General features: G+C 40.0%; 1 non-coding gene across 1 annotated transcript; it reads right to left on the bottom strand.

The window, feature by feature from the left end:
* Positions 1-864: 864 nt before the first annotated feature.
* LOC142876772 (U6 spliceosomal RNA) lies at positions 865-967 on the bottom strand. The gene has a single exon (XR_012923591.1). It is a non-coding gene; the product is annotated as a U6 spliceosomal RNA (small nuclear RNA).
* Between the last annotated feature and the right edge of the window lie 24,477 nt (positions 968-25,444).

Here is a 25,444-nt window from a genome sequence, read left to right as displayed (position 1 = left end):
CCTTGACATGATGCAAAGTGCCCTGAACTCAGAAGAAGTCCTAGCTCTGTAAGCAACAGCTACTTGTTCTTGGACAAGTTGCTTCTCTCAGGCTCATTGTCTTCTAAAAATAAAGATTGTACTGCCTTAATTCAGTAGGTTCTTCAACAACATTTAATGAGATAACATTTTTACAATGCTCAGAAAGATAGGGAATCAATAGAATAATTTGTCCTTGAACTTTATGGCTGAAATGATTTTGGAATCCCAAACAAAACCCAATTGTATTTTTCCATAGGTTGTAATATTCAAATGTTGCAGTTTTCAGAAAATGTTATTAAGTCTTAATTTGGGTTATCAGTTGTTCTATTTTTGTGGCTTGCAATTCAGGGCATCTCAGCTATTTCATAATTTTAACAAAATTTATTTATAAACATTACCTCATTAAGTTAGATAACACAATTTTCCCCTACTACTGAGCTAATCAATCACAGCAAAGGCAGAAAATTAATGGATGTCAAAACCTAGCTTGGACTATTACTCTTCCTCCTCTACCTACTCAAACGGTGAACTAGCAGATCTTTGTTAGAATGATGCTTAATCTCCATGCTCATCTCCAACTGATGTGGAAGGCAAAACCCTACTTTTATTTAAGTTGAATAAAGGTGATGCAAGTTGACATTTTCTCATTTCTAAGTACTAACAACATATTTGCACACAACATTCCACATTACTGAGCTCCACTGTCATTTCATAGATCACTTTATGGGAATATTTCTGTACGGAAAGTCACAATTATAATATTGGGTGTCACCCATTTTGCCTTGACACACAGTTACCTTGGAGCTAGTCAGCAAACAGGCGAATGATGTTTCAGGGACTGCACAAAACACGGAATGCTTCACCAATTTGCATGTCTACCTTGGGCAGGGACCATGCTAATCTTCTCTGCAGGGTTCCACTTTTAGAATATGTGCTGCAGAAGCAAACAGGAAGCCCTACTTTTCTATGTGGATACCGATGAGTCATGGGTGAGGCTTGGCTCTGTTAAATCCAACTATTCTACTTTAGATTCAGAGAATTCTGTTGAATGGCTTTCTTATTAGGCAGAATTTGAAAGTAATTTTAAAATGTGACATACAGATGCAAGTGGCTTGGGAGGTTTTCATTATTACGATAAACAGGTCACTTGCCAGGCCAACTGTGAGTTGGTGCCCACTACTCTGGGGAAGGACAATATGGGAACTTCTACTACCTAAGAAAAGGTGCTACATGGGGTAGACAGGGGCCTCAGGGCACAGATGTGGTAGCAAAGAAGTAAGGAAATTCTCATCTCTTCCTGACACTTTATTTGAACCTCTCTGACACTTTAGAACAATCCCAACTGCTACCTGGTATAGAAAAGACAAACAAAGGCCTCAAAGGATAACTTACCATTACCTTTGAGGCCCTACTCAGAGGCCTAGGCTAAGTCTAGGCTAACATCAGGGCTCCAAAGAAGGTTCTGAATGCAAGGGAAAGGTCAATTTGCTCACTACGTGTGTGGCTAAAGCTACGAGGCCCGGCTGCCAGAGCAGAGCATTGGTGCTTTGGGAATGATGGCTGAGCAATTAAGCATTCGAATGTGAACTAAAAAAAGTAGCTCTGAAGTCTAAGTGTGTATCACCATGAAGACTGAGGGATCTGGATCAGTGAGGGCATCCTGGTAGCAAAGGTCAACCCTCCCAGACTGCAGGACCAGTCTCAATAGCAACAAGGCAGCAACAGAATGGACAGAAACAACAGAGGTGAACAAAGGTCAACTTGAAATGTCCTTTTATTCCCTTCCTTAATTCAGATGTCATAAATTTTTTAGAGACATGATCTCCTTCTGTCACCAGGCTGGGGTACAGTGGCATGATCATAACTTACTGCAGCTTCAAACTCCTGGAATAAGTGATCCTCCTGCCTCAGTCTCCTGACTAGCTAGGAATACATGCATGATCCACCATCATGGCTAATTTTTTTTTTTTTTTGAGATGGGATCTAGCTATTTTGTCCAAGCTGGTCTTAAACACCTGGCCTCAAGTAATCCTCCTGCCTCACCCTCCCAAAGTGCTAAGATTAGAGCCACCATGCCCAGCCTTCCCCTCTTTCAGACTTGCAATAGGGACTGTCTTCCTTGCACTTAAGGAACCCCTTAGTTTCTTGAAAAATTCAAGCAGGTGGGTAGAGTACATAACCCCCAGGGAACAGTACAAGATTTTCTATTAAAGTGGACATTTCAAGACCCAAATAAAAGGGAGGAGGATCAAGATGGTGGACGAGAAACACTGCCAGACAGAGTGTCTCTGCAGAAAAGACAGATTCTAGCAGAAATTAGAAAAAAGAAGCAAGAAGACGAGCATACAGCAGACGAGGGCCGGAAGGAGGGGTACCTGAGACCCCGGGAGACTCCACGGGAGGAGGCTGCAGAGGAGAACTGGAAGCTGGGACCCCTGGAGCAGCCTGGAGACCAGCGGGAAGGGTAGGTGGGTGGATCACTCACCTTTCCCCTCCCCTGCATTTGGGACTGCTGGTGGGCTCCCCAGCGGGTGGAGAGACCTGCGGACACCAGCCCAGAGACAGCCGCCACCAGGGAGCGGTAAGCCTGTAGCGGACACGGCACCAGGCTCCCAACTCCCTCCCGGCACCTCCATGTGCACAGACTCGAGCCGCGCAGCAAGCGCCATATTGCCTCCTCCCCCTCTCCTCCGACCCTACCCGAGGCTGCCCAGAGAGACAATATAGCCACCAGCCGGAGTCACCTCCAGGGAACGGGACCTTCCCTTTTGGGGCCCTACAGCTGACTAAGGGGAACTCAGACTGTGAGCTCCCTACCTGCCAGCCCTCCCAGGTGCTGCTGGCACAGTGATCCCAGGAGAATGGTGCAGACCCTGAGGCTGAGAGACATAGACCAAGCTTGGGCTCCCTGTGGGCAAATTGGGACTGGCACTGCTCTCCCTGGTGGGGATATAGTTTGAACTCTGGGACCCAGAGGTCAGACCTGCAGACCAGATCCCATACACTGAGGTCTCGCATTGCCCGGGGCACAGAAGGGTTATACGTGAACAGCCTACTGAGGTTTGTGTGCCGTCAGGAGCAGATCAGCATCCTAGAGGGCAACCCTCCTCCCAAAAGGAGGCCGTACGCCCAGCCCAGGTGGCGTTCCTGTGCAGGGAACCTCCCCGCCGGCATCACAGTCCGGGGAGGCCTGGTGGCGTGTGGTCTGGCCTGCTGGCAGAGGCCCAGGAGTAGCTGCGGAGTTGGGGAGGGTGGAAAGAAGCGAGGCCTGCTCCAGACTGCCGGTCTCAGACAGTCCCACCTCCACACACAGATTTTCTGATTGAGCGGGGCCATTCCAGCCCTGCCCTGACAGCTTTTCCTGGAAGCAGAGAACAGAACTTTGATCCCTGGTAACGACATTGGTGGTGCCTGAGGGCAGGCTTGCCCAACCCAGCTCCGCCCAGACTCACTCCTAGACCAGTCCTCACTGAGGGGGAGAAAAGGATACACCTGGAAGTCCCAGGGCCCCACCAACCACCTGAGGCACTAGAGTGCCTCTCTACAGGAACAAGAGCTGATAACAGGACACAAAAACAACAGCATAGCCTGTTCCTCCAAGCAAGCGCCACCTACTGACAGGGAGGACATCCTGCACAGCCTTTTCACGGCACCTACTGACTCATTATACAGGGAGTGGTCGAATCTCACCCACAGACACCACCTGCCAGCTTAGAAACTAAACAAGGCATGTGAATACCCAAACAAAAACCTAAAGAAAAGAAACAACAACTGATTGACATGGGAAGAAATCAGAAAAGGAACTCCAGAAATATGAAGAACCAAACGGAAACCACACCCCCAAAGAGGAGAACCAGCCCCCTAGAAACAAACACCAACTAAAATCAGGCAACCAAAATGACAGAAGAGGAATTTCGCATGTGGATCATAAGAACACTCACCGACCTGCAACAACAGCTCAATAACCAACACAAAGAAACCACAAAAAGCCTCCAGGACCTAGAAGAAAAGTTCACTAAAGAAATAGACACAATGAAGAAAAATTTAACCAAACTCCTAGAAATGAAGAATCAATTCAGGGAACTACAAAATACAATGGAAAGTCTCAAAAACAGGGTAGATCAAACAGAAGAAAGAATCTCAGAGATTGAAGATAACACCCTCCAACTAAATAAAACCATCACAGAGATAGAGCAGAGAAACAAGAGAAAAGAGCAAAGCCTACAAGAGATGTGGGATTATGTGAAGAAACCTAATGTGAGGGTCATAGGGTTACCAGAAGGGGAAGAAGAAAACACTCAAGGGTTGGACAAGCTATTTGAAGATATAATAGAGGAAAATTTCCCAGGCCTTGCTCAAAATCTCGATATACAAGTTCAAGAAGCTCAGAGGACCCTTGGGAGATTCAATGCAAACAGGAAGACGTCACGACATGCAGTCATCAGACTGACCAAAATATCAACTAAAGAGGCCCTTCTAAGAGCTGTAAGACGAAAGAAGCAAGTAACATACAAGGGAAAGCCAATTCAAATAACACCAGACTTCTCTAATGAGACTTTACAAGCAAGGAGAGACTGGGGCCCCATTCTCACTCTTCTGAAACAAAACAATGCCCAGCCTAGAATCTTATACCCTGCAAAACTAAGCTTCATATGTGAAGGAGAAATAAAGACATTCTCAGACAAGCAAAGTCTTAGAGAATTCACTATGACAAGACCAGCCCTACAAGAAGTACTCAAAACAGTGTTACGCACGGAACACCATAATAAAAACTCACGAATATAAAAACAACCAAACCCCAAAGATTAAAGGCCAGATAATGCAATGGCTCAAGAGAGAAATCAAAGCAACAACATCCAACCCAACAGAATGAACAATAATCTACCTTACCCCCCCTCAGTTCCCCCATCAATGTGAATGGCTTAAGCTCTCCACTCAAGAGACATAGGCTGGCTGAATGGATAAGAAAATACAGGCCAAGTATATGCTGTCTTCAGGAAACACATCTAACCTGCAAGGATGCATATAGACTAAAAGTAAAAGGGTGGAGATCAGTATTCCAGGCAAGTGGAAGCCAAAAGAAGGCTGGCGTGGCAGTTCTAATTTCAGACGATTTAGTTTTTAAAGACCCAAATAACAAATTAGCAAAATCAAACATGTAACATGATTTTTCTCCCCATGAAGAGGGGTTATACTTGAAATGAAAAGGACAATGTTGGGATCCTTACTAAGAATAAATGTCTTAAAAGTCATGAGATAAAGAATCCTGCACCCATCGATATTTCTAACTAGTCTAGCCTTTTGCTTGATTTCTGGCTGATGGAGTAGACTAACTCTCTGCCATTCCAAAATTACCTGAATCAAACTATGAAATCTCTCTCATCTAATGTATAAGATACAATAGTTCTAATTATGTTAAACCTCAATTTAGTGTTAACTAGTCTTTTCATGTAGACACTTACCTATGAAAACCACTACCAAAGGCATGATCTTCTGCAGCCTGTCCCAAGAGAACTTCAGAAGAGACATCACGACTTTGCTGAAGAAGACTGACTATATGTGATGACTCAGAGTCTGCCGCAAGCATGAGAGCATTTCTAAAACAACAGACAGATAACTTCACCCTTTGGAGCTTTAATAAAGTTACATTTAATAAAGGCTAACTTGTTATTCTTTACCAATTTAATATCTTGCCTGTCAGTGTAGAATTAACCATTTATATGTACTAAGAGACACAAGTGTCTTGGGTGTTCAATGTTCATCTTTGTAAATTACCACCAAGACTAAAAGCAAGGGACAAAATAGAAGCCTCTCATCTGTCACACTGGGGTATGACGGTGGAAGTTGCTAATTCTTTGCTGAGATCACTTATCTCAAGTAGGCAAAGAATTAAATGAAGACTTCTCCACATCTTCATTAGTCTTCCTTAGTCTGATATAAGTTATTGTAATCAAAGTACTTAGGGGTCAGGTAACAAAGAGTAGGCTTAAAACAATAACATTAGTAATAATGGTAATAACAGTAGTCACAGCAGTTTCAGTCAGTGATGCTGATAAGCAAATGCTAGGCAATGAATTAAAGTAATACAGTGATTACATATAAACATAAAATAATATATATAATATATTTCTATATATAATCTTACTTATGTACAACCACCCTGGAAGGATATATTATTATCCTTCTTTTAATATCATATTTATTTGATAATAAATAATAATTATTATGATTATCTATTATCTATCTATTATCAAAATGCCACTAGAAATGGAAAAATAAAAACCACTTGACAAACCCACACTATCTGGTAATAGCAATTAATAGTCCTTTAGGGACAACCTAATATCAATATGCACCAAAGAAAGCCAGTTAAAGCAAGCAAAGAGTCACCAAACGACAAAATGAGTTTCAACTCCAATTTATGTTTATTATAGAGCATTTTTAATGGATAAGTATATAAGAAGCAGAGGTTTAAGAAATACTACAAAAGCATTAAGAAGTTAATTATTGAATCAGAAAGTGAATTACAAGTTAAAGCCCACACTTTAGAAGACTATGAAAACTAATGTGAAACCCCTTCAGGTAGTATAATGTCATATGACCAAAACCATCAGGTTATAAATAATTAAACATCAGTCACTATTATAAGTGAAGATGAATCCTACTGTATACTGTTCTTTATATTGCCAAGACCAAATAATTCCTTTTCTATCTAACTGATGATTTGTGTTTTTCACAAATCATATCCCAATAATTTTAAGTTAATCTTTTCATTAATTTATAATATTTCTGACTTGAGTGACTGTTTCCACTCTAGAATAACACTCACATTTATTAAAAAAAAGAACTAACCACTGTACCTTTTCAACTTATCAACTGCATTTGTGTTTGCTCCATTCCTTACTAAAAAGTCTACCATTTCCTCTTTGTTTTCACTTACAGCAAGTAAAAGTGGTGTGAGGTGACTCTGTAAGGCAGCAAAACAATTTATCATTCACAAAATTACATATTTCTCAATTGAAATGAAAACCGTATATGAGATCCCATGAACCTAAACGTACAGTACAGAAAGGAAAGCAAAGGTATTCCTTTCCTGCTCACCCCTCTGTGCCTTCCATGTGCTGCTCCCTCCCTTGGAAACACCCCTCCTCTGCCTCTCCACATTAACTCCTGCCATCTCCACAGTCACTTAGAACATTCATGGGCTGCAAGGATCTTTGTTTCTATCGCAGCATTTATCACAGTACACTGCCATTATGTTATTGTTTCCCATCTACACCAAGAGCTTCTTGAGGGCAGGGGCTGTATCCTTTATTTCCACATCCCCGAACCCTAAGACATAGTAGTAAATGCTTTGAGTATTTTTATTGAATTAAGGATCTAAGTTGTTATCTCCACAAGAGTGTTTCTTAAACGACACTCCAAAGAATAGCAACCTTTACCAGAAGTTAAGGACTGTACCCCAACAGAAAGATTCCGTGGCCGTCTACTTTAAAGAAATATTACAAAACTGTGCATTATGACCAGTGCCAAAGAAATCTCTTGAATTTTGCCCAATCCCTATTTGGCAATAATTTCCTGTGGAACATTAACATGTGAGGAATTAGACCCTCAGGGATACTTCTGAGAGCTTTTCAGTAAAGGTGGAGGTTTCCTCCAGGTGACACAAACTCGCTTGATTCTCCTCCCTCAGTGGTGTGAGGAACCCAGGTGCCAACAGCAGGCACTCCTGCTCCAAATGGGTCACTAAAGAACTAGCCTATGAATTAAAGAGATAGGCTTCAAAGCAACTTGGATTCCTTACTATGAAATGGTCCATGCAGCTCCTCCTGTGACAAGATGATAGATTTTTATCTTAGTTCAGTCTGAAATTTTATTCTCAACTATAACGATAATACTGGGACCCTAATGTATTATCTACTTTATTTTAATCCATTTTTATTCTGGGTGCCATTTAAATTGCTATGTAAAAATATTTTTTATCTTAGGAAAATTATAAATCAGAAATATAAATACAATGGCTTATTAACTGAAGTTCTAATACTGACCTATATGGATTATTTCTAGCATAATGAGAGCCCCTAAATCACCCGCACTTTGATGTCACGATGCTCGGGAGAAAGATATGATGTGGTCTGCAACATGCGTAACCTATCCAGCTATAACCACACTTAACCTAAAAAGGCTTAGAGGCATTCTAATGGGAGGGTGAATATTTGTGACATACATAAAGAAAAGAGTTTTTTAAGAAAACTTCTGAATTCTAACATTCAACCCCATTACTAAGGAATTAATATGTAATATTAATACTGTACACTATATGGTATGAACAAGTATAAATTCTCATGAAAACTTTGACATCTTTATCAAAATGTACTATAACACAGGACTTATACACTCAAATACTTACGGAGGCAAAGCAGGTGACCTGAGAAAGAGAAGTACCTGGGGGCACAGGAGCAGACTGGAGAACATACACCCCCCCCAAGGGGCAGCCTCTATACAGCTTACCACATGGAAACATGGGCACCAGGGACACCAGATTTGATTCATTAAGAGAAGTCTGAAATCCAGGTTTCTGCAAGTCCCCTTAAATTTTACATGTTAACTCCATTTATGGAGGAAAACTCAACCTGCCTACAGGCCACATTTAGACTACAGCCCTTGTGTTTTTACTATTTGCTGTGGACGTTTCCAAACAGTTGTGCATAACGCAAGTATTTGTAGGTAAAAGGTTTCCTTTCTTTACCATCATGGGTTTTACCAAAATATCAGGCCCAACATGTAATAAAAATTGCTACTAAGACCCATATGACTCATTTCAAGAATTTTTTAAACTATTCATTTACAATCTATTGGTATTTTATTTTCCCAGATTGTTACGCAAACAGTTAATTAGTTCATAGGACTTATGAACCACGATATTAAAAGAATTCCTATCTGTATTCTAACAAACTTTATGGTTGTTAGTATTTAAAATTGCCATCCTGATTATATCCACGCCGTAGTAATGTAACAGACATACTCAGTCCATAATCCAGCCTCAACTGAAAAAAAGTTTCAGAATTTGCTACTATGCTCATTGAGAAAATCCTGCTGGCAGTAAACATTTGTGGACCTAATCACCTGAATGACAGCAAAGAGATTCAAAATCCTGAAAGAATTACTGAAAGATTGCCCCTAAGGAAATTTCTAAAGACCCTCTGGATAGCAGTTAATGATTGATGGTTGGAAGGAAAAAGGTGTAATTCTATAAGCTGATAATATTGATAATAATATTCCTTTTAACTTCCAAGCCACAGAAGATGTCAGTAAAGAAAGATAAATGTCAGTCTAATATAATATTAGTGGAAAGGAGAGATTTGAAGGAAGTAGCACCTATCAACTCCAACTCTTCTAGAGATTTCTTAGGTTTTGAAATATGAGAATTTAAACTTTACATTTATATATTCAGTTATTTTAAACCAAAATTGTATCCGAATCTTGAGGAAAAAACAATTCCTTCCTGGTTAGAGAGAGGGTCTCACAATGTAGCCCATGCTGAACTTGAACTCCTGGGCTCACGTGATCCTCCCACCTCAGCCTCCCATGTGGCTGGGAGTATAGAGACATGCCACTGTGCCTGGCTTTGAGGAAATATTTTTAAATATACATGTCCAGGCCTTATTAGTTTTACTAAATAAAAATCGTCACAAGAGAACCTAGACCTGAGATTTTTTTTGAATTTCCACAAGTCACTGTGATGCACAATTCTAGCTGAGAACTATTGCAGCAGACAACCACTTCAGTGCCATTTCTCACTCAAATGGGCAATTCCAATTACCATTTGGGGATTTGGCCAAAAAGTGGAAAGAGTAAGAGAGAGCACTCCTGCATGCAGGTAGAGTAGGGACTAATAAACTCAAAATGCAACTGGATTTTGCCACTTATAAGCTCCTTATCTCCCGCCTCCCCATCAAGACATTCCAGTAGCCACTTATCTAAGTGGCTGTTTCTGCAAGAATAGGACAATGACTCAGCTAATTATTCATACTTCCCTCTTCTGAAGGCTTCCCCCCTTCATCAACACCTATTCACTGCCAATATGGCTTCCTTAGTGACCTCCTGAAACTGATCTCTAGGCAAGTTTACAACTCACTAACTCTCTTTCCCAAAAACAGAGTTATTATTCTCAAAACCAAAAGTTACCTGGTGTAAGCATATATACTGAAAGCAAATGCACACACACACACACACACACACAAAGTCTTCTTGGTGTTTTCCCTCAATTACCTGACTTCCAAACAGGCCTTCATGTTTATGACTGGTCCCCTTTTCCCTTCCCATTTGTTCCCCTTAACCCTTGCCACTGAGAGAGAAATCACTTTCATACCAATCACTTTTTTAAGGAATTCGTCAATAGCAGCCAGACTTCCATTTATCATAAAATTCTTTAGTTTTGTTTGAGTTTTAAGACAAAGCCTATTGTTAGGGCAAATTTGGCTTTCCTGTGTAGTTTCACACTAATTAGAAAAAAGCACTTGGGTTGGAAAAAAAACAACTCTTAAATAAACAAGTTTTACCTTTAACAAATTATGTGTTGTCACAAATATTAACCATAAGTGCATAAAGGAAAGCCATACCCCCTAATGCTTCTTTAAAAGTATCAATATTTAAAGTAAAATCTTAGACAATTAAGTTATTTTAAAATATGTTCATTCAGGGAGTGCTTTAGATCCCACATTTGGAAAATTGACAGTTACATATGTCAATGTTAAGACAAATGCATCTCAAATATTTTGGAAATAAAGTTGATCTATACCTTGTTTTTGGGGTCAATATATGCACCGTGTGAAAGGAGTTTTTCTGCTATTGATACGTCCTGGTGATAGGTGGCATAGTGAAGAGCAGTGTTGCCATAGAGATCTTGAAAGTTTGGATCGGCACCACCTTTCAGCAGAACAGTCACACATTCCTCCTCCTGGCATTGGACGGCCTGTCAGTAATGAGACCAAGAAACAGACAGCAAATTCTAGGAATTCAAAATAAACTTTCCGCAGGAAGTTGAAATTGACTTTCCACTCAATTTGACCAATTGAGTCATATGTAAAGAAGCTACATTCATGTTTATTATATGTATTTAAATCCAACCCATCACATGCTGAAAGAGCTGGCTGCCACATACCTTTATCAGAGCTGTCCTCTTTTTGTTGTCATGCCTGTTGAGTTGGCACTTTCTGTTTACCAGGAGTCTTACCACTTCTGCATGGCCATTGGCAGAGGCCAAATGTAGAGCAGTCCTACAGAAGTGAGAGGACTTGTTAGGAAATTGTAGTGCACTATCTCAAAACATACAATGATTCACATAATTGTAAACAGTAAATCGCATGTGATACTTCTGCCTTCAAAACAAATATTTGATCTTCTTGTGAAGAAAGTGCAACGCTTATTAGCTCTTATTCCTCACTAGTTAATGAAAAAGCAGCCTATTTGTACACAACGAGCAATTCAATGATTCAGGGCAAGTTGGGTTTGAATCCTACTTTAAGGTTGTCACTTACTAGCCTTTCTATAGCTCAATTTCCTCATCAATAACATGGGGAGGAACATAGCAGCTATCACACAGGACACCACGGTGATGCTTAAATGAGAATCTACGTAAAGTATTTAGAGCAGTTCCTAGTGCAAATAGAGCTCAGTGATTGTTAGATATTATCATTATTTCTATTACTATATCAAAGACAACACGAAAATTCAGTAAATGATACAACTATACCTGCCTTGTGGTTGGTTTTAAAATTTAGAGCCAACACCGTAGTTCAAGGATTCTAAGATACTCATTTTCTTACATTTTCAAATTTCTGACATTGGAATGCCACTTGTCATTCATGATTTATTTCAAACATATTGGGTAGCATTTTAAATGTTCTCTTATTAATAAATAAAATAATGGGTTATCACACAATCCATGGTGCCTCATATTAAGTAAAATACGGTATATACAACAGGCCTATGGCAGTTCTAGTCACATGATTGACATTTAAATAAATTTCACTTCTTAACAGTATTATGGAAAAAGAAGGCTGAAAGAACAATGAAATGTTTTTAAAACAAGTATTAATAGTTCTTCCCTTGATTTTCAAAAACTTCAACACAAAGCAGACTCAGGTTTCAAATAAATGGGTATGGATCATTTTTTTCAAAGAGTACAACTAAAATAAAATTATTCTTATATAATAGTTGATATATATGTAATAAATCTATATATAACAAAAACATGTCTATGATAAAATGTACACATAATAAAATTTACAAGCACACATGAAAAGATTCCCTTTACCTCCAAAGGGACTAAAAGTTGGCAGAAGATTCCAATCCACATACAAAAAAATAATAAATTATAGGAAGTGAGAAATTATTTCTATCTGTGCAAGATTCATATTTCTTCTCTTCCCAGGGACCATTTCATTAATAATAAACTTTCACTAGAATTTTTATACATGCTCATTGCAGAAATCACAGAAAAAGGAAAAAATTTCTCTTATAATACAAATGCCCAGAAATAACAAATTGTATCACAATTTTAAGTACTTTTGATGAGGACAAGACCATAGGGTGATTGTGTGCACTGATATTTTAATAATCAAACTGATATTTTTTCGTCAATCAATCGATATGCCAAATACTTCTCACATGTCAACATGCATCTGTATCTATGCCCACATTTAATGGTCCTATATTAGTCTACTCTTGGATGCGCTGGAACTTATATATAAAATCCATTATATAGATTCTTCTTAATAAATTGCTATTTTAAACATTGGCAAGAAAAACAAATTGCATCTATCTCTCATTATTTCCTAAGGATATTTTTGTAAAATGGAATGACACACTTTGTGGATAAATCAAATGCCTTCTCTTACAAGTAACACTAAATATTTTATCCTATATGCACAGGTCACTTGCAGATCTACAAAAAAGTATTTTTCTCAATTTTAAATTACAGTTCAGGTTATTTCTTGTTGATTTGAAAGAGTTCTATGTAAAATTAACACACATTTTTCAGCTGATATATGCATGTTTGTGTGTGTGTGTGGCTAATATGTTGTCTTTTATTTTGTTAATTTCTTTCTGATATATAGAGGGTTTACATTTTTTTTCCCGCTAAATCAAGCTTCACAATCAATGCTTGCTTGTGAGATCATTCTCAGGAAGGTCTTTGTCAACATAAAAATGTCTCTGTATAAATAGGCATTTGTGTTTTCTTCTGGTACTTTTCTCATTTCCTATTTTTAAAATTTGTGATTTCTATTCCATCAGGAACTTATTTTTGTGATATAAAAATCTAGCTAGGTGTCTCCAAAAAGGTAACAGGCAATTCATTTACCAATAATTCACCTTTCTCTTCTAATATAAAATGTCACCATTATCAAGTTGTAAATTCTCACATATATTTTTTGGTGTTTCTGGATTTTCTATTCTCTTTCATTCATTTGTCTCTTCAACTGTTAGTAAACAATCAAGCTATGGAAATACCATCATTTCATATCCAGAAGGGTAAGGCTTTGCTCACTGTATCCCCAAATTTCTTAACATCATCAAAATAGTAAAAAGCAGACAGCATGTGTCACTCAAAAATTTTAAAATCTTCATATTTTTGTTTGGCTTATGTAGAATTTTATTTTCCCAGAAGTCAATATAGTATGGCAATTATTTCTCTCCTTAAGCACCTTTCTATAATGTACTTAAATGTTATAAAATGTGCACATTAGGCCGAGCGTGGTGGCTCATGCCTGTAATCCTAGCATTCCGGAAGGCCGAGGCGGGAGGATTGCTTGAGCTGAGGAGTTTGAGACTAGCCTGAGCAAGAGCGAGACCTTGTCTCTACTAAAAAAATAGAAATAAATTAGCTGGACAACTATATATATATATCTATATATATATATATATCTATATATATATAGATATATATATATATATATATTAGCCAGGCATGGTGGCACATGCCTATAGTCCCAGCTACTCAGGAGGCTGAGGCAATAGGATTGCTTGAGCCCAGAGGTTTGAGGTTGCTGGGAGCTAGGCTGACCCCACGGCACTGTAGCCGGGGAAACTGAGGGAGATTCTGTCTCAAAAAAAAAAGTGTACATTAAAAATAAAACACTAATAATTGTGATATAGCACCTCTTGTAAATTCCTGGATAGAGCTGGAACCCATCCTACTAAGTGAAGTAGCTAGTATGAAATACTAGACGGATAAACAAGCACCACATGTACTCACCAGAAAATTGGTATTAACAGATGAACACTTAAGTGGACATATAGGAATAACATTTATCAGGTGTCAGGGAGGGGGGAGGAGGGGATGGGTGTTCGAGGGGGCAGGGAGGCATGGGCAATATACGTAACCTTAACACTTGTACCCCCATAATTTACTAAAATAAAAGAAAAAAACACTATATATACTTAATTTTGTTCCTTAAATCACTTGAAAACTGTTGTTAAAGAGCTCTAAAGGGGAAATAAAGAGTGCACTGGAAACCAGCAAATGTTTTGCTTTTGTGTTGCTGCTCATACCGATGGCCTGGGCGGGGTCCCCTACAAATACTGCGGGCCTGTGGAAGGAGGAGAGCCCAGGCCCCTCGAGGACAGGAGGGCGTGAGGCCCAGTCCAGGAAAGAGTGTTTCCCCTACACCCTCCCGGCCCCCAGCTCCGGGCCCCCGCCCAGCCGGCAGCTCCTATTACCTGCGCTTAAAATCTTTATCATTCAGGATATGAGGTTCCTCCAAAAAGATACGCTCCAGTGTCTCCACATCACCACGGCAGACAGCCCTGTGGATCGGCTTGAGGTCTGCCGGGTGGATCTTGTACCAGGTCTTCATGTAGGCCTTGCGAGGAATCTCATCATCCGTGGTGCCCACCAGGGTCTTCCACGTGCTGTCAAAGGAGGACGACTCGCCCTTGCCCTCCTTCCTCCCGAAGGCAAAGAACTTCTTCATGGTGCTGGCTGTGGGCTCTGGACACCTCAGCTACTCCGCTCCCCCTACCCCGGCTTTTGCCCGCCTCCCAGCCCAATCCAGGCAAGAAATCCCAGTCTGGCCACAAGCTCCAAAAGAAACACTGCAGCTTTCAGTCTCCCACACCAAGTTAACCGCCAGGGGGCGCCAGGCCAAGCCGCTAAGCACCACTGCGCATGCTCACGGATGGCAACGACAAAAAACGGCCAACCATGCTACTCTCGCGCTAGCTGAGGAGTCGGGATCTCTACGCCCACCGCCGGGTGGATGCGCCTCAGGCAGCGCAGCTTGGGCGCCTGCACGGGTTCCCGGCTCCCCTGGGGCTGCTTGGGGGTCCCCTAGCACGATGCCCGCCCGGCCTGCGGGCTGGCGGCCTGGCTTGGCGCTCCGGCCGGGCCAGCTCCTCCTCGCCCCGCCTCCATCGCGCAGGGGGCGCCGGTGCTGGGCGCTCCGCCGCGCCAGGCCGCGCTGAGGGCCGGTTCCCGCTTCCTGACCGCCCGGCCGGGCCGCCGCTGCAGCATCTGCCCGGGGGCCGCGCCGGGGCTGCCGGGCCACCGCGGCCGGGCTCCTCCCGCCTGTGCCCGGCCGGCGACCACGCGGAGCGCCCGCGCCGCCTGGCCGCTGAGGAGCCTGCCTGCAGCCGGCCGTGAAGCCGCCCTGTCGCTGGTGTCAGAAAGGAGACGCTGGTAGGCGGTGGGGTGATGAACAAGAACGTGAAACGGGGACAGCACGCGTTAACTCCTGTAAAGCAGGTCCCTAAGTTCGTTTGTGCAGAAACTTTTGGGTCCACGAGGGAAGTCTGTGAAGCCTTTACTAGAAGAAAACTCGACAGAACGTCCATCCTTGGAAGAATTTCCACGAGAGAAAGGCAAAGGCAGAATGATTGAGGGGAAGTGGAGAAGCAAAGTATGTCCACCTCCAGGATGATCTTCCTCTCATTGAAGTGTTTGTGCATCCTCCAGAGGCTTATGCCTGGTTGGGGCATGTTTAGAGAGAAATCAGAAAGTTCCTCATCCCTGTCTGTAATGACGAGATGGGGCATCTACAGCTCCAGGAATTAACATATTGGAAAGGTGGTTCAGAAAATGCAGATGCTGTAACAGTTCCAGGGAAAAGCACCTCATATACAAGAGGTCTACCAACCCCAGACTAACCAGGGAATGGGCAGCAGTCACAGCCCAGCCTGTTGGAGTTGCTGTACCAAGAGGGATTTCGACTCCTAGGAGAATCCTTTCCACCCCTGGGCCAGTGAGTCGGGGTAAAGGACTTCCCACTTCTAGAGCAAGAGGAGTCCCCTGAACTGGGTCCAGACCTCCACCCCAAGCCCCAACAGAAGAGAAATATGAACAGCATGACTATGATGATGGATGTAGTACTTATGATGAAGCGTTATGATACCTATGATAACAGCTATAGCTCCCCAGCCCAAAATAATGCTGATTACTATGATTATGGACACAGACTCAGGAGACTTACAATTCCTACGTTCAAGGGGAGTGAACCAACACAAGGCACCTTCACTGGAGACACACCACGAAGTGCGTGTCTGTGCACACTGGCCATTGGCAGATACTGATTATAATGTCTGATGTCATGAAATAGCTGATTGCCATCAGTCCTGTATAGTGTTCAAAGTGATTTTCTATGAATGATCCTTTTCTAAAATCAAAATGCTTAAAATATGAATGGATAGAAATTACTGTGGTGAAGCATCAACCTTGGCAGAAAAAAAGAAAGACATGCAAAATTTTGTTATTTCCACTCTGAAAAAAATAGAAAAAGAAGGAAAAATAACTTGGATTAACTAGTGTTAAACAAAAAATAATAAACTTTGAGAGTAAAAAAAGAATAAAAAGAAACTCTCTCTAAATCTCTTTATTCAGCAGTTTATTCCCCTTCCACATCCATCTGGGCCCCAGCTGGCCTCCATGGGAATTTAATGGATGCAACAGCCCAACATTGTTTTCATGATTTCGGATAGTGTGGCAACATGTGTCATCAAGTAGAAACTTCTGTGGAAAAACCAATACACATTCTTCAGAAGAAATGAGCACACTTTTCTGGTTGCCTCCTTCCCTTCCCTTTGGCCCAGCTATAGGATTATCTTTTCTTTAATTTTTGCTTTTATTTTATTTTTACATGGTATAACATTTCAGAATTTTTTTATTTAATGGCTATTTACTTGTAATAAAAAAACCCATTTTCTTCATTAGCTTAAAATCCGACTTTAGCTTAAATTCTTCAGTATTTTTGTCTGTTTCTCGTTTTTCATTCTGTTCTCTTGAATGATCTGCTTCTAGCAACAGTACTCCACTATTTTAACTTTTTAAATTATAAATCTATTTTAATATTCATTACAAAAAATAGATGCAAAAATTCTCAACAAAATCCTAGCAAACCAAATCCAGGTACTTATCAAGAAAATAATCTATCATAACCAAATGGGCTTCATCCCAGAGATGCAGGGATGGTTCAACATACGCAAATCTATAAATGTAATTCACCACATAAATAGAACCAAAAACAAAGACCATATGATTCTCTCAATAGACTCAGAAAAAGCATTTGACAAAATTCAACACCCTTTTATGATAAGGACGCTTAACAAAATAGGCATAGATGGGACTTACCTAAAAATGATATAAGCCATATATGACAAACAGCCAGCATCACACTGAATGGGGAAAAATTGAAAGCATTCCCATTTAGAACAGGGGAACCAGACAAGGTTGCCCACTATCTCCACTTCTATTTAACATAGTGCTGGAAGTCTTTGCTAGAGCAATTAGACAAGAGAGTGGAATTAAGGGCATCCAAATGGGGACATAAGAGATCAAACTCTCACCCTTTGCTGGTGATATGATATTATATCTAGAAAACCCCAAGGATTCAACCAAGAAACTCCTGGAATTGATAAATAAATTCAGTACAGTCTCAGGATATAAAATCAATACACACACACATCAGAGGCATTCATATACAACAATAACAGTCAAACTGAGAACTGAATCAAAGACTTTCATTATCCTTCACAATAGCAACAAAGAAAATAAAGCACCTAGGAATATATTTAACTAAGGGCTACATTTTAAAGTCAGGTAGTGTGATGCCTCCAAAACACTTTCTATTTAACTTTATTTCATAAGCTCTCATTCTAAAATGGTTTATTCAAAGTTTTTATTTCTATTTTATAGACATCATTACAGAGTTTAAATTTGTTTATTTTGTATGATCGTTTATTCAAATGATGTTTGCTACTTGTACTAGTTTGTATTGTATTTGTCAAAGACCATGTTAAAGAACCTTGGATAGAGTTTTTTTAAAAGGTATTATCTTACTTAGACCTATTATATGAGCAAACTAAAGTTTCTATTCAGGAAAACAATATAAAACTTTATTTCTTTTGTTTTATTTTTAAAACTTGAAATGCATTTCTTTGAAATAAATTTTTTTAAAAAAAACATCTTTTTTAGACAGAGTCTCACTCTGTTGCCTGGGTTAGGGTGCCGTGGCATCAGCCTAACTCACAGCAACCTCAAACTCCTGAGCTTAAGCAATCCTTCTGGCTCAGCCTCCTGAGTAGCTGGGACTACAGGCATGTGCCATCATGCCCAGCTAATTTTTTCTATATATTTTTAGTTGGCCAATTAATTTCTTTCTATTTTTAGTGGAAACAGGGTCTCACTTTTGCTGAGGCTGGTCTTGAACTCCTGCTCAAAAGATCCGCCCATCTCAGCCTCCCGGAGTGCTGGGATTACAGGTGAGAGCCACCATGCCTGGCCTAAAAAAAATCTTTTTATGGTACACAGGAAAATGAAGGTTCTTTGTGGTCTTTTAAGGAAGGTGATGAGATTGGAAAGGATCAGGATGCTTTCTGGGTAAAGATCACATCTATTTTGTATTCTTCGTGAGAGTGTGTGTGTGTGTGTGTGTGTGATTTCTGCTTCTGTGTTCCCTGGGCCATTAGCAAAATTGTTCTTCAGTTGCTTAAACCAGAAGCACAGAGAGATTTGTTTCTACTCCTTTCCTAATCTTCCACATCAAATTTATCACCATATCTACTCAATTTTACCTTTGTGAAAGTTGTCAGAATCAAAATGGAGTCACTAATGTTAAGAAAACCCTGACTGACAGCCAGGGAAGACCATGAAAAGACGATTCTCCTGCTTGTGTGCCTGATAACAAAAAAAGACTCTCTAAAAGCACAACCTTGCACAAAGGCCATTACAAACTTACACAAAAAAGATTTTGGCAAAGACTTCTGCCCTTGCAACTCCAGCCTCATACTGGCATCACCTTTATTATTGATCTTTGTAGCCAAGGATAATTATTTCAAAACAGTTATGTAATGCTAATTTTTCCCTTTAAAAACCCTTGTCTTTCTTTACCTCCTTGAATATACACATAGTTTACTGTGACATATGTATTCCCATTGCAGTGTTCTATTCTCAAATAGAGATTTTCTTTTAGAGAGTCTGTTATTTAGGTTGACACCTTCAACTATCCTACCAACATCCTAGTCTAAACTATCTTGTGTCCAGCACTGATGTAGATGTAGATCACGGTAATGAACAAAAGAGACATAATTCCTGCCCTCATGGGTCTTACACACTGGCAGAGAGCCAAAGAAATGGGTTACTAAACAAAAAAGTAAGAAGAAAAAGAACAGGGTGTTGTGAAGGAGAATGATCGAGGGTGCAGGGAGGCTCTTGGTCTACTTTAGAAAAGGTGGTCCTGGAAGACCTACCTAAAAAGGTGATATTTAAGCTGGAAACTGAGGGGAGCCAGCAGGTGGGAAGTGGTGGGAGAAGCAGCATAGGCCTAGAACAGCCAGGACTCATGAGCAGGGAGGTCAAAAGAAGCTCACAAATCAGATCATGCAGAGCCCTGCAGACCACAGCAGAAGGCTTGGATTAATTCTGGATGCAGGGGATGCCTTGGTGGAGTTTTAAGCAGGCAAAAGAGAATCTGAGTGTGAATCCCAGCTAGGTGATCACACATAAGTTTGTAACCTTTCCCATCCTTGCTGCTGTTATCCTCAGATAAAGAGTCTGACCTCTCAGGGTGGTGCTGAGGGTCAAATGGGAACATCTGCAGAACACTTAACACAAAGAGGCACTTAACACTTGGCACAAAGAGGCTCATCTTGTGATAAAAAGTAAAACATTCTTTTAAATAGAGTAATTTCAAATTCTGTTTCCCCATTTAAATCAGCACTAAGAATTAAGTGGAATTTTGAGCTGTATACAGTAAAATTCCTTATTAAAATAGTATTGTTAATTATAATTTAGCCCTTGTGATTGGACTGGATTTTTCAAAGACTAAAAATACAATATATTTTTGGTTTTTTCTTTTGTTCACTCAGCTCTTCAAGGTTAAAAAGCCTATTTTTGAGAATATAGTTATTTAAGAAAATGTCTGTTATTCAGGTGTATATACTTAGAAGTATGTCTTGGCTAATGTTCAGGCATTATGGTCAATTCGCATGTTTATCAACTTCCAGTATCTGTAATTATTTTGTTTTTCTTCATTCTATTATCTTTTGTGTCATATAATGAGTGGTCTTAAACTTGAATCCTTTAGTGTTTTAGAATTTCCAACATTACTAAGGGGCTTCACCTGTTGACATCTGTAATTCAAGTGTAGTTTTCGGGGTTCTCAAACTTGAGCATGGATCAGAATCACCCTGAAGGGCTCCACCCCAGAGTCTCTGAGGTCTCCAGGTCCTCAGGTGATGCCAGTGCTGCTGATGTCTGGCATCCACACCTGAGAACTCTCGCCTCGGGCCAGCAGAGCTTCAGACATTTGTTAAATGACAGTTCACTGTTCAAGATAGAGATCTCTGTTCTATATTTACCCTATATTATTTCACACTGAATTATTGTTAAGGATATTAGAAATATTACTATAAATATTCTTGGGGAAAAAAGTAATTTGCAGACTATCACCTTTCCAGCTTCAATCACTTATTACTGATACATCCCATGATAAAAGATTTCAGAAAATACAAGAATATTTTCAACAGAAACAAAGCCACTGTCCTCAAAAATATAATGATCTTCTGTTATACCATCTTAACAGATCAATAAATAAAGCAAGTAAGTTGGTTTGGTTTGTGACCCAGATTCAAATGTATAATTATTGTAAGGTTTTTAATTTAATGTGGTATAATACCTAGGAACTGGATAAAAATGAATTTCAGTATGTTTCACTGTTGCTGAAATGTATTCAGCGATTCTTCATAGATGATGTCAAAGAAGATGAGCCTTTGCTAATTCAGCAGGGACTGGTCCCAAAGATAAGTGTCACATTTTAATTTTATATGGTTTGGGGTAACTTGAAAAACTAGTGTGGATTCAGTTGTCTAGTATTTTCTCTTCCTCTGAAATCCAATTTGAAAAGAAATTGGCATCCATTATTATTGCCTATATGTAATCAAAAATTAAATTCAACATGTTTCCAGATGTATATGCTTGGCAGAGCATGTCAGGAGTTTTGGGACTGAGCCAGACACAACTCTTCCTCTTGACAAGCCTATGCAGTAATAGCATATTTTTAATTATTTTAGTGAATTTGGGGAAGATGAGTAGTGAGTAGGCTCTGTAACTATTTTAATAGACTTTATTAACTAGATTAGACCTAGAAAAATTATCAGACACTTCCCTTTGCCCTGATAACATGTCACTCTTTCTACTTTCTAAACCTTGAATGAATCTGGAAAAATAAATAGCAAAAATATTTTTGCTTATTCAGAGTCACCCCAGTTACAAAATTTTATTCTGTTTTGTAAAATTAACCAGGAGGTAACATGCTAAGTGCCTTTATAATCCCACCTGGCAGCACAGCAGCCTTTGCAGCAGCTCTTGCTGCCCTTCCCTGCTTTTCCTGGGGAGGTTTTTGCAGCACTGAGATGGTTTGTTTATTGCTGAGGACATGGAGGAGGGTAAACTGGCTGGTGATAATGTCTTTGATTTACTCCCTGGGCTCTAGTACCTAAGATTTATTAAGGCCAGGTGGGGCCAAGAAAATCTGTCTCTGCCCCTGTTTACCCTAAAATGCCTCTAATTATGAAGCTGCTTCTTCAGGGGAAAAAGAGTGAGCTTCAGTCTTTCCCAACCCCTCTCAGGGACTTTAAAAGTGTTTGCAGGGGATTTTAAGGACTGTGCTTATGCAAACTGTATATATTTCATTTTGCATTTAACCTTGCTTGGCTCCCTGATACTCTAACTATACTATCATGCAGATAACAGGAAGCAGGGAAGGAGATAAAACCCCAAAGGAAACAGAGCAGGGATATCCCAAGGTTACCTTGTAAACTTAAGCTGATTTGGGGGAGTATGTGTTGGAATACGCCTCAACCTGCCCTGATTTTTTAATTTAGGTTTAAGAATGCCCTCTCAAGGTATAAAAGTGTCATATCACATCTCCACTGCAGTTTTGAAATCAAATAAGATTTTCCATATGCCCCTGGAGTTCTAGTTGGTGATGGAAATTTAATAACCATAAGTTAGGTACTATTATTTCACATAGGTTTTGGCCTGGAGAATAGATTGAAATTATCAAAGACAATGGGGTGCTAGACTCTATACTTCTAAAGAAAATTGTGTTTGCAGACTCATTACAAAGTGTGCTTGGACATTATTCTACTCCATAGAATAAGAATTTCCTGCAAGAAGGAATGTGTTTAGATACTATAAAATGTGTACAGATACTATAAAATCCAGGAGAATTAACACAGGGACTGCCATGTGAGTTGTGTTTAACTCACACTAGTTTTGAGCCTGGGGCCTTGTGAAGCAAAACTCTGCAGTTGGTTCATGAAAATCTTGTTGATGTTATTATTATTACAATTAATATTAGCAATTTAGTTCTAAAAATGTGGATTGCATTGCATTTAACTCATTCACAGAAAACAATAAAAAATAACAAATTAGGATCATTTGTTTGAATAAAACACCATGGCCCCAGGGAAAATTTATTTTTTCTAGTGTGGCAGTCAGTGTGTTAAGCAACTTGTCCTGTACCATATTCCTAGTAAGTCATTGCTATTGTGTCTGGCTTCTGGTAAGGACACAGCTATGGGGACAGTTGGAGTATCTGCTAGATAGTGTATGATCAGGGCACATAAATAGGTTCAGTGAGTACTTGAGTACGTCCTGTTCCCAAGTATTGATCAAATAATGTGCCTTCCCCCACTTCTGTATATACCCAACCAATTAATGGTATGGGTGGGGGGCTGGGGCATGCACTGAGAGGGAGATAGGCTTTGGGGTATAGATGGAATAGTGAAAAAATATACTTAAGGGCATAGAATTTTGAGCATGAATACAGGGAGGGAGAAAACACAGCCTGAGCAGTTAGTTCCTCTGTATAGAGGAACATTTCTTTTCTTGTGCTGTCGGAGAAAAGTTTGCTTCAGAAGGTGAGTGTTTTAATCTAATGTAAATATTTGTTGATTTGGGAAAAAAGAAACCTTACTTGCAACACAGTGGTTCTCAGCCTTTGCTGTGCATTACAGTCACCTGGGGAGCTTTAACACCCTGAGTAGTGCTGATTTACCAGGTCTCGGATGGGTCCTAGCTATCAGGGGTTTCCAGAGCTCCCAGGGTTTTCCACATACAGCCAAAGTTGCAGACTGATTGGTTTGTGTATGGTCTTCAGCTTGGGTGCCTTGGGTTCTTGGCTGCAAAGTATACAAAGGTTTGAAGGCTCTGCTCCTGTAAGAGTTGTTTGTCACAAAGTCATGTTACTAACTTCATGTTCAACTGATAATTTCCAACTATGAATGCAGGATTTTTTTTCTTTTCTTTTTTTTTCTTTGTAAGAGTAACTAGTCTTAGCAAAAATGTTTCAAAGATGGCTTTTGCTTTTTGAATAAATACTGTATGTTCTAGAGGGAGTTACAAAAGTTTATTTTAAATCATACCAATCCTAGGAACATAATATGAAATTGAATGTATATTCCTATGTGGAATATCTGGCTTTTGACCTTTAGCTTTTGGGTGATTTTACACTTATGAGTGTTTATTGTGCTGATCTGTGTGTAACACTGTGTTGAGTACTTCCTGGAGGGCAGATCTTGCCTTAGTGAGTTCCCTCAGTCTTTACTTATCTGAGAAGGTCTTTATTTCTCCTTCATATACCAAACTTAGTTTTTCAGGGTACAAGAATCTAGGCTGGGTGTTATTCTCTTTGAGAAGAGTGAGAATGGCGTCCCAGTCTCTTATTGCTTGTAAGATTTCAGCTGAGAAGTCTGCTGTTATTCAGATGGGTTTTCCTTAGTAGGTTACCTGCTTCTTTCATCTTACAGCTTGTACGAGGGTCTCTTTGGTGGTTATTTTAGTCAGTCTGATGACTGTGAGTAGTGGTGTCTTCCTATTTGCAATGAATCTCCCAGGAGTCCTTTGAGCTTCTTGTACCTATATAGCTAGATTTTTAGCAAGGCCTGGGAATTTTTCCTCCATTATATCCTCAAATAACTTATCCAACCCTTGTATATTTTCTTCTTCACCCTCAGGGATGCCTATGATTCTCACATTAGGCTTCTTCACATAATCCCATATTTCTGGTAGGCTTTGCTCTTTTCTCTTATTTCCCTGCTCTATCTCTGTGGCTGATTTATTTAATCAGAAGTTGTTATCTTCAATCCCTGAGATTCCTTCTTTTGTTTGATCTACCCTGTTCTTGAGGCTTTCCACTGTGTTTCATAATTCCTTGAATATTCTTCCTTTCCAGCAGTTCAGTTTGATTTTTCTTTAATATTCTGATTTCTTTAGTGAATTTTTCTTCCAAATCCTGGATTTTTTTTTGTAGTGTCTTTGTGTTGGTTATGCATTTTTTCTTGCATTTTATTGAGTTTTCTTATAATCCATGTCCGAAATTCTTCTGTCATTTTAGTGTTCTGAATATGGTTGATGTCCATTGCTACAAAGTTGGTGTTCCCCTTTGGAGGTGTTCTTTCCATTTGATTCTTCATACTTCCAGAGTTCGTCCACTGATTCCTTCCCATCTGGATCAGTTCTTGCTTCTTACCTTTAGATTTTCGTTTGGATAATGACATGCCCTGTTAGTCTCTGAGCCAGTAGGTGGTGTTTGTGGGTGAGATTCGACCACACTCTCTATGATGAGTGAGTAGATGCAGTAAAAGAGTGTGCAGAATGACCTCCCTGTCAGTAGGTGGTGCTTCCTGGGGAGAGCAGACTACAGTGCTGTTTTTGGGTTTTGTAACCAGTTTTTGTTCCTCTGGAGAGGCACTCTAGTGCCTCAGGTGGTGGTTGGGTTCCTGGGACTTCCAGGTGTGTCCTTACTCTCCACCTCAGTGGGGGAAGGAGGGGGAGTGAATCTGGGCGGACTTGGGTTGAATGAGCCTGCCCTCAAGCTCCACAAATGGTGTTAGCCAAAGGTCTGTTCTCTGCTTCTGGACAAAG

The sequence above is a fragment of the Microcebus murinus genome, chromosome 15 (assembly GCF_040939455.1).
Source record: "Microcebus murinus isolate Inina chromosome 15, M.murinus_Inina_mat1.0, whole genome shotgun sequence".
NCBI lineage: Eukaryota > Metazoa > Chordata > Mammalia > Primates > Cheirogaleidae > Microcebus > Microcebus murinus.
This window is presented reverse-complemented; position numbering and strand designations above follow the sequence as displayed.